The sequence below is a fragment of the Mercenaria mercenaria genome, unplaced genomic scaffold (assembly GCF_021730395.1).
Source record: "Mercenaria mercenaria strain notata unplaced genomic scaffold, MADL_Memer_1 contig_4112, whole genome shotgun sequence".
Lineage (NCBI taxonomy): Eukaryota > Metazoa > Mollusca > Bivalvia > Venerida > Veneridae > Mercenaria > Mercenaria mercenaria.
The window spans coordinates 1-17815 of NW_026462316.1; the positions used below are offsets into that span (position 1 = coordinate 1).

A 17815-nucleotide genomic window follows, 5' to 3' on the forward strand; every position below is an offset into this window, starting at 1 on the left:
CGAGTGCAAAATTTTTGTAATAAAAAGGGGCCCTGTCTTACTAAAAGCCCAGGTATTTTCAAATCGTTAGAGAAATGAACATTGACCCCATTTAGCAAATAAAAAAGAAGTCCACGCTGATACATTTAGACGGCGTAGTAGCCCTGCGCAAGACAAATGCAACTTTCTTTTCCGAATTTAACCCTATGTACTTTCATTTTTCACTGCTTCCGCAAAAAGCTGAAGGTCGTCTGACGTCATTTCTTTTGTTGTCAAAGACGTATGTATACCTGGCGAGATTGTTTTAAATAAAAATATGTCGGTTGTCCTAGGGATAAAAGCCGTGAATATTGGAGGAGGTTGCTTTGTAACATTATACTGTTGTTAAAACTTGTTTACAACAATAACCTCCAAAAGTCAAATAATTAAAAATCTCAAAACACTGAAAGTGGCCTTTTATACACCAAACTTATCAAAAACTGTTATCTGATTTTATCAAAAATATGCAACCACTGAAATTGAAATATAACAAGATGGGATGAAATCAAATTGTTATGTTGATAAATAGTCAGATTCTTTGCAAGAAAATACCAATAAATGAAATTGTTCTTTGTTTCATATAGAATTCTGCTACTTCAGATCCAGTTGTTTATTTTTTTTTTATTTAACGTTGCACCGACACATCATAGATCATATGGCAGACCTGGGGTAATTAAAAATGTAATTGTAATTAATTGCAATTAAATTACATGTCCCTAAGTTAACTGAATGTAATTTGTAATTGGGTAATTTATCAATTACATGTTATTGTAATTTAATTAATTACAGAGCAGTTTTGGGGTGTAATTGACAATTACATTTCAGTTACTTTCCAATTACATGGCACATGCTAATCCAGTTTGTAGGCAAATAGTATATATAATTTTATTACCAGTGACACTTCATTTTACACTGCTAATTTGCTTTTCATAGCTGCGAAAATAATAACAGAATATTATGGTAGGTGTTTAATCCTTTGGACATAGCTCCTTTGTTCTGATATAATTTGTCTCATCAGAACCAACTGGTAATCTTTGATGATGTTTGTCACTATGTTTTTTGAGAAATTGATCAAATTATGATTTGAAATTGTTATTTGCATCATTATTATTTAGATTTTTATCAGAGCAAAAACTGAAATGCTTAGCATATTCATTTTTTATCTGTGATAAATTTGTTGTATTAAATGATACAAACAACATAGCTTTTGACATCACAGTTCTAACAAGATAAAAAATATAATCATTGTAGACATTTTGAGTAATCTACAGTTTTAATGACACAGTTATTCTAGGACGGCTTAGAATGTTTTACAACTTATTTTCAATGTGGTCTTTGGATAACATGTAGTGTCAAGAATAAAAAAAATGAATATATGTTTAAAATGTAAATGATTAAATACTGAAGTATACTAGTTAAATTAGAAACTATTGCAGAACCATGATATCATATAAACTTCAGAGAGATTCAGACCTCAGAGAAATACCTGACTTTACATGCATCATTCTTCTCTAACCGAATTCTGCTTGACAATGTATTAACTATTAATTTGGGCTGACTTTTAGCTCCTTTTGCAATAATATTAAAAACTGAGTGATGATTTCCCGCAAACACACATTCTACTTTGAGCTTAAATTCAATTTTGAAATAATTGAAACCAGTTTACAGGTGAATTATTATGTATATGTAGTACAAAGTAAAAGAACTTTGCTACAGTGTTCATGTAAGAAGTACCACATTTGGTATTGGAATTGAATGTAATTAATTACAATTTGCTATGTAATTGTAATTTAATTAATTACATTGTTAAATTTGATATAACGGTTATTGTAATTTAATTGGACATTTCTCAATGTAATTGTAATTTAATTAATTACATTTTAAAGTAATTGACCCCAGGTCTGGTCATATGGCGACTTCAGATCCAATTTGATACAGTTTTTAGAAAGACCTATTTTCAACAAAATATCGATCAAAGCATTTGCTACAAGAAAAACGAAAAGAAAACGGGGTAGTGAGTAATACGCAGTGAAGAAGTCAGGTATCTTCATGTTGCCGCTGTCCGCAGAATAAAAACTTTTTTGTTTTTAAACAAACAACCGGAACGCATGCAAAGTGTCTTATTTTATTTAAAATACATTGAATTTCCACGTGTGAAATAATGTCCATTTGACTCCCGGTTTACGCACCAATGCGCTAAAAATGGAACAAATAGGATCTATATTATCATAAGGGTCTACTTTCGAACTACACCACGGAAGTATATTTTGACCGAATTACTTCTTTATAACCTGCAGGAAATTTGGAACATTTAAGTTTCATGCTAGTCTTGCTACCGGCTAGATAACCATCCTTTTAGAAAAGATTATGTTGAATATTCTGACTTCATCAGTCTTGTCTCTGATTATCTAGCGTTTTTGAGAATAAAAGGGACATAATTATAAAAAAATTGAGCAAACTCGGGAGTTATCTCCTGTGAACAAAACACTGGGTCTGAAAACAAACTGTAGTTTCATACAAGCATTTTCGTGGAAAAAAACTGAACGCGCCTTTCTTGTCAGTCATTTCATAATAATTTAACAAACGTGCATGTGTTTTTAATAATTCATATTTATGTTATAGAAACGGTTTCGAGTTTAGTCCAGTCAGGTGTACACGAAATCACTATCGAGTCATCGAACTGCTGCGTGCACCTAATGCTCTCACGCTTCCTGTGTATAATCTGCATAACAAAGGAAATACCATAACCCTCCGTAGTTAAAACATTATGTTTATTTTTTCTTTCTTTTTTTTTCCTTTTTTAAGCATGTCCGACAGGAAGGCAATAATAAGATAGATTTATGGCCACCGATCTATCGCTATCAAATAAGGGGCATGCAATGTTCACGACACTTAATTGACGCAACTGGACGGTGACGGTACGAGTCTAAAATGTGGTGGAATGGACCTGTCATGAAGTATTAAAAAAAACACTTCAAAACTCTCATTCAAGATGAAGCATAAATTATGTCTCCAGGAAAATTCTGAAAAAAATCATCATCAGAATGTTCCTGTTACGTCAGTTACTTGCACGAAACGAGCTTATTGATGTTACGGTATCCAAGACACTGTCCGAGGTAGCAAAAAGTTGCAATTATCAAATAAAACACAGATATGTATAACTTCATTATATTAGATTCATCTATTATATCACAAATGTAAATAATATTCTTGACAATTAATTTAAAATATCATGTACACATTTATATACATGTATCTTTTTGACTAATTTGCACAAAACATACAGAATTTACATTATGGTGGTTTTGTAGTTGTTGTTGTTGTTGTTGTTGTTGTTGTTTGCTGGAATTGAGAAAATCTTAAGTTTTCAAACCCATAGATATTTTAAGAAAATTAGGCAAACGAAAAGGAGAATCCATATGCCGAGTCCAGGTTTTGTGTTATATTTCCGGTTAAATGACGTCATGCCTTTACAACCGGTTTGTCAGACGTGTAGAATTTCCTATGTCAAAATAACTCTAGGTGAAACATTTTTTATAAATCTTGATAATCATTGTATTATGCTGCGTTCTGAATTCGGATAACAGCAAAATCCAACTTCGATATCGGTCTATCAACTGATTTATCAATATTTTGTCAAGAAAATGTAAATGTATCAATTACGGAGTCCGCAGAATACCAGTTATAAATCGATAAATATATGATAAATTAAATGGCAATATCGATGCCGTTTACAGAGATGTAAATGCTGACTGAGAGTTCTGTTTTGGTCCGTTCTGTTCTGTTCTGTTCCGTTCTGTTCTAGTTAAATATCCATTAAATGATTGATGGTATTTCATCAGCAAAGAGGAGAATTTCCAAACGATATACCAGATCATGATTTTGAATGTCCAACGACTGACACAATTTGTTAAATTGGGTTCCTTTGGCTTTAAACTGTTACTGTCTTTTGAATAACACGTATATGAAGCAAAATGCCGTGCTGTATTCTGGTTTACCGCAAGGAGACGTATATTTCTCTTCGACCTGAAATATAAATTATTTAATTCGAACACGTATACAAAAACTAATGAAATTCTAATGCATTCTTTAAAAACATCTGAAACATGATGAAGACTCATGAAGTTCTCATTTTACAAGCAGGTTTTTGTTTGTTTTTGTTTTTGGGCTTTACGTCATTTTTCAACAGTATTTCAGTCATGTAACGTCGGGCAGTTAACCTAACCAGTGTTCCTGGATTTTGTACCAGTACAAACCTGTTCTCCGCAAGTTACTGCCAATTTCCCCACATGAATCAGAGGTGGAGGACTAATGATTTCAGACACAATGTCGTTTATCAAATAGTAACGGAGAGCATACGCCACGCCCGAGGATCGAACTCGCGACACCGCGATCCGTAGACCGACGCTCTACCTACTGAGTTGGTGGGCGGATCTTTTACAAGCAGGTAGTTCTTCACGTTTGATAAACCGGAAGTAATGTTTAAAAGGTGATTAATCAGGAAAATGTGGAATAAAGCAGGGTCGGATATAGGATTTGGTGTTAGAGGGGACGTAAATAATTCATAGTGTAGAGCAACTTGGGGAGTCTGGGGTCATGCTCCCCCTTAAAATTTTGAAAACAATTGCCCATCTGATGCATTCTGTGTGTTCTAAGGTACTTTATCTGGTATTCACAAATCACAGGTTTTGTGACAAAATCAATACAAGTAACATATTAATTAAAGTAATGTTTTATGAATTTTCAGACTAATTCTTTCGTAAGTATCTCGGAATTTCTTAGCCAGATTTCTGAGGATTTTTATGGGGAGGGTTTACCTATGACTAATTCTGTTTTAAATGTGCAAGCAGAGCAAGCGAGAAAACAATGCATTTTTTTTCACCCAGAACGGAAAAAATACCTATGCGACAGAGAAAAAAAAATACATATGAGCCGCACCATGAGAAAACCAACCTAGTGCGATTGCGACCTGCATGGATCGAGACCAGCCTGCGCATCCGTACAGTCTGGTAAGGATTCAAGCTATTCGCTTTCAAAGCCTATTGGAATAACAGAAACTGTTAGCGAACATCATGGATCCTGACCAGACTGCAGATGCACAGGCTGGTCTGGATCAATGATGGTCGGAAACGCACTATGTTGGTTTTCTCATGGCGCAGCTCATATTTTATATTTCTAACCCAGAACAGAAGATAAATTACGTATTCGAGTGTAGCGAGCAAAAAAATGCATATTTTTCACCCATGCGAGCAAAGCGAGCGTGAAAAAAAATACATTCTTTTTATATTCAGTCAGAACAAAAGACAAATAATGTACGTGAGCGTAGCGAGCGAGAAACGTGTATATTTTCTGCAGTAACTGTACCCAAACAAAAGACAAATTACGTATGCTCCGGCGATTTTAGAGGGGGTGCGCGCCGGGTGCGCCCCCCTTTAGATCCGCTAGTGTAAAGCCTGGATGAAAACAACCTTATGAATTAAACGTAATCGATGAGTAAATTTATTATAAGTGCAACGTTTCTATTTTTCTTACACGTTATGTCATTCCGAAAAATGTTTTAAAATCAGTATGAAATTTGCGCGTCTCGATTCGTGGACAAAAGGATCGTGTGAACTAGGTCACAGCCATCCGAAAGCGAAAGTTGAAGATGGTCAAAACTTACTGTGTGTTACGAAGATGGACGAAACGTGTCACGTGACCCAAGTTTTTTTCTTATTTAAAAAAAAAATTATAAAATATATATACAAAAATATAATATTTTATCATTCAAATAAAGTATTAGTGTATCACACATCCAGGGGTGGTATAGTACGTCATCAACAGGTGCGCGCAACACTTCCCGATGCGGCTTTTTTATGTCAAAACACCTCGATTCGGTGAGTAAACTTGTGATTATTTCATTGGTAACGAATAGATTTGGAAATCACATATAGTTAAAAGTACCCGCAAAGTCCCGCATGTGTCTCTAGTTTATCACTAACGTTTGCATTTTTCAAGAAAGTCTTACGTTTAAGAGAACATTCGAGCACAATGCACTTCATGGAAACACTTCCCCATTCACCGCACCATATTATATCGCATAAAAAGAGTTTTCATGCATTTCTAATGACTAAATGCCTTGACGGGTGTTCTTCTATGGCAAACAGAGGTCAGTGATACATTAAATAATTATCGGAATCTATATTTTCAAAGAAATCAGTAATATAAAATTTCGCCTTCCCGGTTCACCAGGTAAAACGATGCACTTCCCGGTTCAAAAAAGTAGTCGTTGTCTGCCTGTGTTGAAGTGACAGAGTCTTGTCAGTGCCTCTCCTTTCTTCTAAATAACATTTGACAGATTTTGATGAAATGCAACAGCAGTATTAAACTTTGTATGAAATGCCGTTGACACTAATGCTCATAACGGGTAAAACAATGCAATGTAAACATTCTTGTTATCTCTATGTTTCGGTCAATAAACGTTCACAGGTTATACTACGTTGCCACTTTATCAATTTTTGTGTGTTTTTAATGAAATTTCTGAGTTATAATTAGTGTAGTTGCGCAAAACCTCAACATTTTCCAGTTTAATGGTTTCAAGAGTTGTTATATTCTGATTTATGTTGAATTTGAAGTATAGGCAGTGCGTCTCCACTTCAACATTTTTATAATTTTCATAATTACAAAAACATGTACATGGTGTATATCACGGCAATAATTGGTTTTAACGGTAACTTATCAATAACATTCAGAGCTTTCTTTTCCGTGTAATTCCTTCCTCTATAGATGTTGACATATTCTTTGACATTTTTTCCACAAAAAGCTGCCGTCGTCTATTCAGAATGAGAATGAAAACAAACGGCCATTTAAAATAAAAAAACCTTTAATTTCATAATAACCATGTTGCTGAGGGTATTGTGCGTTTTAGAATATGTGATAATAAATTACCAATAGTCTTTTATCGTTTTTCTTTTACACTAAAATTACCACAAAAGTTTTGTAATTATTTTAAGGTTCCCCGTCGTGTCTGAATATTACCAATTGTTGAGAATATTTGACATAGAGATGTACACTACTTTTTGATCGTAGAAAATTAAGGCATACAATGTGGAACGAATTTGTCAGTATACGATCTTAATGAAACTGAAGGTGAATTTCATTTTTTTAAATGTTGAGTTTTAAAGAATTACGTACAAAGTTAATGAAACGTTATCATTATACTCGTATAAGCGTGTATAAAATTTAGAATTGCTACAATCAAGTAATAAATCTACTTTCGTTGATTTGTGTAAATATATAACATTAGCTGATAACAAGGAAAATGTTGCTCTGTCTTGAAAGTGTATGTGCGTATGTTTATGTAACAACGGCTTCCACTGTGTAAGGATTTAAATAAAAAATCAGTAAAATTTCCTATTTTAATTAAATAATCTTTTATACAACAACACTTTCAACAACTAAACAGTTTAAGAAAAGTAAAATAATTTACATTGCAAGTAAAATTGTTTAACCACTGTTCAAGCTCACTTCGAGTTTTAACATGTAACTGGGTGAACTAAGATTTGCAAGCAAAATCTGAACATTAGTCAAATATTAAATCCTGAACCGCTTTCAAGTGTAGATTCAGTCGATGTCCCATTCTACTACGTGGTAATTATAATTCGGTTGCAGTCACTCTTGTTCTTTCCCTGCGCACATCTAAAACTTCTTAATAAGAACATTTCGTTGGCGCGTTACAGTAATTTCTCACGTGGCCCTGAAACGTTAAACAAAATTAAAAAGTAGCATATCATTAAAAACTAAACTGCATTGGTGCGACGTTATACCTTTAAAAATATATTAAAAGGTTGCTCCTTTAAAAAAACGACACATGATAATTACTTAACTACATAATTTTGCTTTACTTAGCATATCATCAATGCATATTCTTATTTGTCTCATCGAGTCTTGCCTTGAACTCAAGTTCGGAATCAATGCCATCATATTCGACTATTTTCGATGACACGCCATATATAGTTATCATGAAAAAATAATTAGAGTAACAAGTTAACTAAAGGTTTCCAAAATACTTTCTATTTATATTATCATGTGTTGAAATGCCTATCTATCTATACCCCTGATTAAGGTTTCTCTACTGTAAAATTACTGAAATTAAATCAGTTATTTATATCCTAGTCTAAATAATGAGACCTCGGGTAGACCGATTTTATATTTTGATATTTTATGTTGTCTGCGAATATCGACAAGTCAAAAATATGTTACGATATTCAACTCTCGAGTACAATATTATATGGACTAATTTATATCCATACCTTCAAACAGCAACCGACCTAGTTGAGCGTTGAAATCCTTGTCTGGGGGTAATTCCGTTACAGGATGCTCTCCACTTCTCAAATATAATCTCGTACAACTTTTGGAAAATATAATACGTCAATTATGTCTTGCATGCCAATCACTCAGCAATCCTTTTTAACATATATTGAGAATTCCATTGCTGCAGACTAAAAGGTTTGTTTCCTTTTTCATCTTTGATGTACCTAAAATAACAAATATAAGGACATGATAAAACATATATCATACATACGCACGTTTATAGTATACAACATATGTTCAAGATATGCCTCGTTCTTTCAATATTATCTTCAAATGCATAAATGAAGTTTACGGACCATCTAGTGCAATCACTCTAACAATTAGTTATTCCAAATAACAGAACTTCCAGGCGAGTGTGATCACATTTACATGAGCATCAGCCCGATGTGATTCATGCTGGAAATTGGTGAGCCGGGAAGGACATCAATTCAGTTGGTGAACCGGGAAGGCGAAATTTTAGTTTACTGATTTTCCGGAAAGTTTAGATTCCAATGACTAATCAAGGTATCACTGACATCTGTTTACCATAAAAGAACGCCCGTCAATGCTTGGATTTATCAGAAATGCATGTAAACTCTTGTTATGCGACATAATACGGTGTGGTAAATAGGGAAGTGTTTCCATAAAGTGCATTGTGCACGAATTTTCTCTTAAACGGAAGGCTTTCTTGAAAAATGCAAACGTAAATAATGAACTAGACGCATGTGCGGATACTTCAGACTATATGTCATTTCCGAATCTATTAGTTATCAATGTAATAATCGCAAGTTCACTCACCGAATCGAGATGTTTTGACACAAAAAAGCCGCATCGGGAAGTGTTGCGCGCACCTGTTGATGACGTACTATACCACCCCTGACATCTACGAATTAAAAAAATCTGTACAGTATCGAAAACCTGTCACGTGACTTGCTCCATGTCCCACACGCGAAAAAAATTAAACATACCAATAAAAATTAAGACTTACCCTAATTTTAAGATTTTGACACTTGTGGCCGGAAATTACCATCTTCTTTTTTAGCTTACATCTTGAAGTCGTGCTTTCACCAGCTTGAAAGTAGATGTGCAAGTTTTGTCAATCGTTGTGAAGCAGACATACCTGAAACAATCACAATTCATTATTTATCAATACTTATCGCTTATAGTTTCGATTCATTAAGTCGGTAATTTCTTTATAAAATTTACGCAAAAACTGATCTTAACAGATGTATGAAATTGTCGCACAAACAGACTGTCTAAGCGTTAATCATTTCAAAATCTACACTTCTGAAACATTATCAGCAAGATAATTACAGAAACTGAAAACGTGGCAACATCAGAAAGAGAATGTGTTAACTAATGTAACACAGATGAAATATAAATGCATGCGTTGTACAGAACTTTATGAGCAAGCCTTTTCGAGAACCGAGCTTTGCGGTAACGCACATGGTGATGGATTTGAAAATATCCACTGAAAGCTAACAAGGCAAACCTATGGGCGAGAACTTTTTTCTCTGCACAGTCGGAAGAAAGGACGTCATTCTATTAATCTAAGTTATCACTCAAGTTTCTAAATGATCATATTCTTCCGATAGATAAACTTTAGAAAGATACTGGAAATACTGGCATTAATATTCCAAAAGTCAGTATAACGTGGCGAATAGGAAATAGAAATAACTTCACCATGACATCGGTTCTTTGGAAAATTTACAAATTATGGGGACATTTGGCTGAAAACACGCAAATGCCACAAGTCTGCATTGATACAAATGCGAAAAACGTCATTAAAATACAATTTTGAGAATACTAGGGAAGTCTAGAGCGGAAGTAGTGCATATAGTAGTACGTTACCTGACGACATTTTAAGAAAACGTGCATTTATGTACACGATGATAATTGTCGGTAAGGTGTCTGCTTCTGATAACTTTTTTTTAAAAAGGCAACTATACATAAGTTCTAACTCAAAAAAATATAGTCTATCGGTTATGCTTAATATAGGTGCTCTGTAGCATTTCACACCTGATCAATAAAAGTGTCAAACCGCATAACAAAATTTAATTTAAAAGTCAACTAACCCTTCATTCCTTTATCGTCCGTGTTATCATCTTAGGTAGCAGTTGGAGCTGTTTGGACATTTCACAAGTCGGCTGAAGATATTAGCATGCACATAGAGATCTGAAAGTAAATGAAGGATAAATAAAAAATGTATCGTTTTGTTAATTTGCTAGATATGGGCGTTCTGTAGCATTTTATATAAATATGTACCATGTGTAAGATACTTCAGTCAATCTTACTGATTGTTCAAGTAGAGCTAGCAGCCGATAATTTCTGTTTTGAATTTGACTCAAATTTTGAGCCGCTACATAATGTCATTCAGAAGTTTTACTAATAGCGAGCTCAAAGAATCGAGCTTTACGGTAACGCAAGTATAAATCTTTTTACAGAGAGTTATTGCCCTAGCAACGGAAGACAATTTTTGCGCATGCGCAATCTATGTAGGGCAAAAGGACTTGACCGCACAATATAAATTGCGTTAGACTTATATTGTATTTCAATCTATTCGATCAGTAATGAATTTATTTTATAGTAAATATCCACCAAAAGATAAAGAAAATTATCTTTACAAAACCACACCTGGTATACTTTAATGCGTATTACCATTGATGATTTTGGATTAATAAACTATTTTTTGCAGTAATTTTGATCTCGACAAATTTAGGTTAAGAAAAAAAAATATGATATTTTCCATGAATTTATAAAGTAATTATGAAGTTTTTATTTCATTTCCTAACATGATCTCACAGAACTTACCACCTATGGTAATAAGCTTACATGATACTTGCAATATAATTTAAAGATGAAGCTAAAAACGAAATGTTCAATTAACAAAGTCAAGTCTTTGATTTTGTATCCAATTATACTCAAATCGGGATCAATTCATTCCGTATTCAAAAAATATTAATCATCTTATAATTGTTATTTTTTTTTTATTTCTATTGATTCTTTGAATTCGAAAGTTTTATTTGACAATATCAAAGTAGTTCGGATGGTGAATGCAGCGGTTAGATTTAATAGAGAGGGGGCGGGTAGCGGGGAGGGGTGTTCTACACTTACATTCTTTATCTGTTGTTAACCCTTGCCCTGCTAAATTTCTATAATGATCTTCTCCATCTTTCAATTTGGACAGTACCATTAACTATTGAAAGGGGTGCTTACCAAAAAGATACTGACTGAATGGCGAATAGTGCCGATCATGATCAGACTGCACGGATGTGATAAATGTAAATATCCATGAAGTTCCAATGTACACAAAGTACATGTATATAAATTCTGATAGATTTTAAAATACTAGATATCGCGTGAAATGTTTATTACAGCTCCGCCACGTGATATGTAAGCCGTACAATGAAAAAAAGAACATAGTGGCTTTCCGACCAGCATTGCTCCAGACCACGCGGATGCGCAGGCCGGTCTGGATGTTGGTTTTCCCATGGCGCGGCTCAATATTATTAATCCGAGTGCGTTTTTATGACATTGTCACATCAAAGTAATCTTATATGCTTCAGTAAATTTTATGATCCGCTCTAATTAGGGGACATTCTCGAAATAAAGTTAGGGTCTTGATTACCGAAGTGACCTATGCTTTATCATGTCAATTGCATAATTGTTACGTAATGATTTCCGGTATATTACTTATAAAACAGTAACTGTAGTGACATGAAGCCTCAACCCCTATGTATGTAGACGTCATTCAAGTCGGAGAAAAATATATACAACAACTATTTGAAGTTGTTTATAAAATAGATAAAATGAAAGAAAATATGTGAATACGGTAACGTTCTCGCGAATTCTTTTGAGTAGTGAATAGTTTCTGTGTTACATATAAATGACATGTATATTATTTTTTTTAGCTAAATCTGATTTCTTTGAGCTCGCTTTGAGACTTTGTCTTATTTCCTATTATTCACTCTAGACCACCGTACCACACGTTTATGGTACTTACCATAATTTAAAGATTTTGACCCTTGCAAGTCGCATCTGTGTTTGGAAATTACGTTTACCATCTGTTTACACCACATTATCTTGTAGACGTGCCTTCACCGTCCCGACATCAGGCGTCTTTATGAACCGACATACCTGAAATTATCACATTTTATCATGAACTTAAAATCATTTACTCACTGTTCGAATGCAATAAATTGATAAATTTTGTCAAAAAGAAAGAAAAAAAATTAAACAAACACACACACACACACAGTCTGACTGTAACACCAAAGAAACCTGTAGTAGTAAGTCGTAAAGTATGAATGTGCGCATGTCCAACCAGAAGCAAACGTAAGAATTTACGATAACCAAAATGAGTTTGTTTATCTATTTTTGTGGATTCTCTTAATTGATACCGCCGAAATAATGAATAAATGACCTCAGAAACGACACAAGACATTGTTGCGTTACAATGCCGCCACAGACGCACCAACGTTATTATGTAAATAAAGCAGAATTTACAGATTTCATCTTGAAATCATGTGATTTGGGCATTGACTATTTTTAATTCATAAGCTAACTTTTAACAGTTTAAACGGCAAATACTTCATTTAACTTATAAAAAAAATGACATTGAAGCCGTCGAAAACCCCGTTACCATAATTATATAAAAATGTAGGTGTTTTAAAGTGAAAGAAAATGCGTTACAATGGAAACACCTAGCCACGCTACATGTAATAGAATTATCAAATTCGCAGACTTCGAAGTGTCAAACATAAGACTGATGAAAAGTGTTACGCCAGGTGATTTGCGTTAAATCTTAATATTTTTCTCTTCTTTCATTAAGAAATACCTAAGAGGGTTATGTACTTCAAACATGGAGAAAGATTTTACTTGAAGAGGCAATAAAAAAGAAGAAAAAAAAAACGTGCAATTTTAACAGCTAAAACATTTAATTACACGAAGTACAATGAACTGCTATGATTCTATTATTATGAATCTACCATTTTGACAAGATACAATTTATCTTTAAAAAATACATATACATGTAAATATTAATGTATATTCAGTGTGTATTTATCACTTATTCTTTTAAAGCAATAACGAATCAACTAAACATGTGCGGCGGCAGAAAATTATTAAAAGTATCATTAAAGCAACTCCCTAACACTTCTGGTAAATGTTTTTCAACATGTTCATTTCTAACATGTTTGTGAAAATAAAAGATATTTATTTGTAAAATTTCTGCATTATTTCAAGAGCTGCAACGGTTAACTACCTTCTTCACAATATATTTTTGGTTATTTGTAAGTATGCATATTCAAAGTGCTCACTTTTTACTGCTTTTAGAGACAAATTATTTTTCGCATAAAATATGTCGGGTAGTACTTTTGCTACAAGCACTCTTGTTGATGTATTACATTTAAACCAAATAGATTACAACATGACTCCTTGCATAAATCGTCGGTGCATAGTTTGTGTTATTGACCGGTCTATAGTTCAACATTAAAATTTGAATCTTTCTTTCTGATCTAATGGTGCTCGGGCAATAGTTTTGACTACTTACTTGGTTTAAACATGTTTTATTCCCAAAGCAAGCTATATTCATGATTCAGTTTCGATCGTTAAAATATTAGTACGAAACACATTTTATCGTGAAGCCCGTGGATTTCAATTTTCCTGTGTCCCTTTGTAATTTAAAACATAAATCGATAAAAAACTAAAAATTTAAATTAAAAAAGTTCTCGCTAATGGGCTCGAACCAGCAATTTCCCGCATATTAGCCACTGAGCCACAAATACGAACGACGAGTAGGGGTTTCACTTGCAATACTTATTATGATATTTAGACATTTAACTAAAATTTATTTCCGTAAAACATACGGACAGCACCGAAGTTGGGCCGAATATTAAGATATCGAACGCAATCAGATTTGACGGGTTAAAGAAAATAGCACAACAGACGATAAACTGTAAATGTTAAAGTTAAATATAATACAATGTCTGTTCTGTACTTTTTTAACCCTGTTTCTCCGTTCTGCTTCGTTTTTAAATTTTCTCAAAATATAATAAATATGCAACAAACGGTTAAAAACTACAAACCTGAATAAAGTCCATAATCAGAGCCTGTATGTTCTCTCGCACTAATCCAATTTAAAGTCACTACGTCGTAACAGCGGGGGATTTATGACCTGATGCGCTTAATTGGACGGATCCATTGCAATTGGGGCTGGTGTTAGATGAGCTATAATATGACATTTTTATTACATTGTTATGTCACATGATAGATTAGGTAGACTCTTATCTAATTAAATGTTACGGTATAAGGAATGTTTGTTTGTTTCTTGATCAGTCTGGAAATATTTCTCATAGTGTTGACATCAGATGCAATATTTTCGCTAACACGCTTGTAAAATATGAAAAGAAGTAAAAACATGTTTGAAATTCGATCGTACTTATTTTCTTTTCATGTGTTTTAGATGTTTTTTGTTTTGTTCTTTTTATTTAATTTTATTTGATTACACAGCGTGATACGCTTTAGTTTATACATTTATTTTTGGTCAGTTGTAAAGCCAGTTCTACAACTTCCATTAATCACTCTCGACACCTCATTCCTGATTGAATCCACCGCCAAGAGGGTATGTTAGGTGTCATCATGAGGCCAGTTTCCCTTGAATGCTGAGCGCCAAGCAAGGGAACTACTGGTGCTATTTCACGTCTTTGGTATGACGTGGCCGGGGATCGAATCCTCTACAGTAACATACGATATATACCGAATGAGATATACTATCGAAGGAATGAAAAAAAAATGTGTCTTTCCGACACGTACACAGAGCGTCTGACTTCGGATTTTTGGAAGAATACGCCTTTTCTTTCATAATAAGCGTCCACATAACTTGTCCGAACCGCAATGTCTTGCACATCAGTACAAGCATGGGCAGTATTTTTTTATTACAAAATCTACATTTAAATCCCGACTGAGGCAGTGCCTTGATTCATATTTTTTTTTATATTTTCTTTATATTTGAATACCATGGAGCGAAATTCAAATTCTATTTGCTTTTGCAGACTTTACTGATTAATACTTTTCGGGAAATTCCACTTTTTTTTAAATTCATACTCTTCAGAATTCAAGTTTGGTCCTGTGGCAGTAAAGACGAAAATCATTCTGTTTAGAACCGTGAACGTTATATGCCTGATATTAAAGTCACCCGTTGTATATCAGTAAATTACTAAATAAAAATAATACAATAATGTTATGTAATAAATTTATTTCACTAATTTTGCTACCGATCAGACACTCTATTACCGCTCTTGTTCTTTTATTATCATTTATGTCTGTATATTTTCTTTGCTCATATTATAGCATATATTTTGAAGAATGATAAATATTTGAGTACATGTAGTTTCAGAAGTTATCTTCTACAGAGTGAATATAACTTGCATAGTAAATCGCGAGTTTGTACGTTGGTCGAAACAAGTTTGTTTACAATTTTCGCCATTTTGGTAAGGGAAGCTACTCTCGACGCTTATTGTCTACGCTAAATCTAAGATTGCCGTTACGTTCCGTATAAGATAGAGTGGTTTATATTTTTTTTTCAAACACAATTTCGTAAAATTTTAATAGTATTTTGATGACAGAAGTATAAAAAAAAATCACAAATATTATGCTATTAATTAGTTATCGAGTATTATCTTTAACCGAGGTCAAACTGTGAACAAAAAAAATTGACACGAGGTGACATGCTAATTACCGATAATTACTGGCCATTTGATCATAACAAAAGGGGATTACACCTTTGGTTATCAGTTTTAATTGAGAAGCTCATGTCATTTTGTCGTTCTTGTGGTGAAGTCACGTGAAACTTAGCAATCACGTGTTTCTCAAAATCGGGTATCTTCGGCGATTATTGTCTAAAAATAATTGGTTTTGGAAGAAAAATGGCCGCTGAAAGGGGTCAAATACGGCGGTCGGGAGGCAATTTCGATGGCCGCTGGCCGCGGACGGCCGGTGGCCGCTGAGTAAAGTGATAAAATAGAGGAAAATCCGTCGGGGGCGTCATAAAATGGCCGCTGAACGGAGGTGACCGCTGATCGGAGGTGACCGTTAGTACAGGTTAGACTGTAGTTTCAGAAGTTATCTTCTACAGAGTGAATATAACTTGCATAGTAAATCGCGAGTTTGTACGTTGGTCTTGTAGGAATTGAGACTGAGAATAATAATAATAATAATAATAATAATAATAATAAAAGCACACCAAACGCACGTTAGAGCATATATTAACGTCCCTCTTATGCAAAGTAATTCCCGAAACAATTTTAGTCAATGTATATTCTGGTGGTCTGTGTAAAAATAACGGGAAAATTTTATATATTTTACAACGAATCAGATTTTACATCTTGAAAGTTCGTTATAACTGCCATTAAATTTATGTCTCTTTTTTATAATTCAAGGAACGAAATGAAGAACGACACCGAAACACCAGTTGAATTAACATTTTTGCGGAAATTAAATAACGACCCTCCCCTAAGTATGTTCGCAATAAGCACTTCTATAACAGACGGACTTTAAAAAAATAAGCAAGGATCCTAACAATTTAAAAGCAATAAACTTCTGACACACTTGTATATATCTTTAAAGGATCTGACCGCAGTATTTGTGTTAAACGTATAACTGTTTCTTTTCTTTCCTTTTTTTTTTTGTTTTGCCTTAAGGAAAGCTGGATATAATAATACCAACATGAGCAACAAAATATTACTCCGGGTATTTTGATATAATAAATTAGTTTTCTATTTACTTTGAAGTTTTTCATTGATTTTCCCAAATTTTGCATATCTGATCCATTCTAATATGACAATTTCGTCTTGGTACTAGCAAAACAAATTTCGCTCAAATATTTCAATAATTCTCTGGATAAATATTACATAATATTTAATGTTTATTCTTATATTTATAATTGCCGCATTATTCTATATAAATTTACTTACCGACAACATAACCTAGACAATAAACAAGCTCATTTCGAAAAATTTCTGTCAAAAAGAATATTCTTTTATTGTTGCAACAATGCAGAAGTATAAGAGGGTCTATTTTACATATTACGTCATGCCTGTAGGTGTGACTTATCTTTCTTTTTTGTATCTGATTGGCTGAAATAGAGGACCCTTTTAACTTTGTGCAAATGAATGGGAGTGGTATAATATAACGGGTCAAGCTGTGTTTTATTGGCGTTGAACCAATATCGTGTAATTGTGTTTTCTACAATCTAAATGATGATGAGACAGCTGTAAATATTACATTTTAAGGGATTCGCAAAATACACGCTGCTTTTAACACACTGGAATTATTTACGGCGTCAAACGCTTGGAGATGATATATCTTTAGTAAATAGTAAACTAGTAATGTTGTCGTTTTTATGATTTACTTACTCACTGTGTATCATGAGTTATTAAAAATAATTTCCATATTCAAGGAGAACAGT

The 17815-nt window shown here is 33.6% G+C and overlaps 1 long non-coding RNA gene across 1 annotated transcript; it reads right to left on the reverse strand.

The window, feature by feature from the left end:
- Positions 1–3377: 3377 nt before the first annotated feature.
- On the reverse strand, positions 3378–17395 carry LOC128553615 (uncharacterized). The gene is made up of 5 exons (XR_008369394.1): positions 17322–17395; positions 12353–12486; positions 10425–10524; positions 9338–9469; positions 3378–4044 (listed from the first exon to the last, which is right to left on the reverse strand). It is a non-coding gene; the product is annotated as an uncharacterized LOC128553615 (long non-coding RNA).
- Positions 17396–17815: the final 420 nt, after the last annotated feature.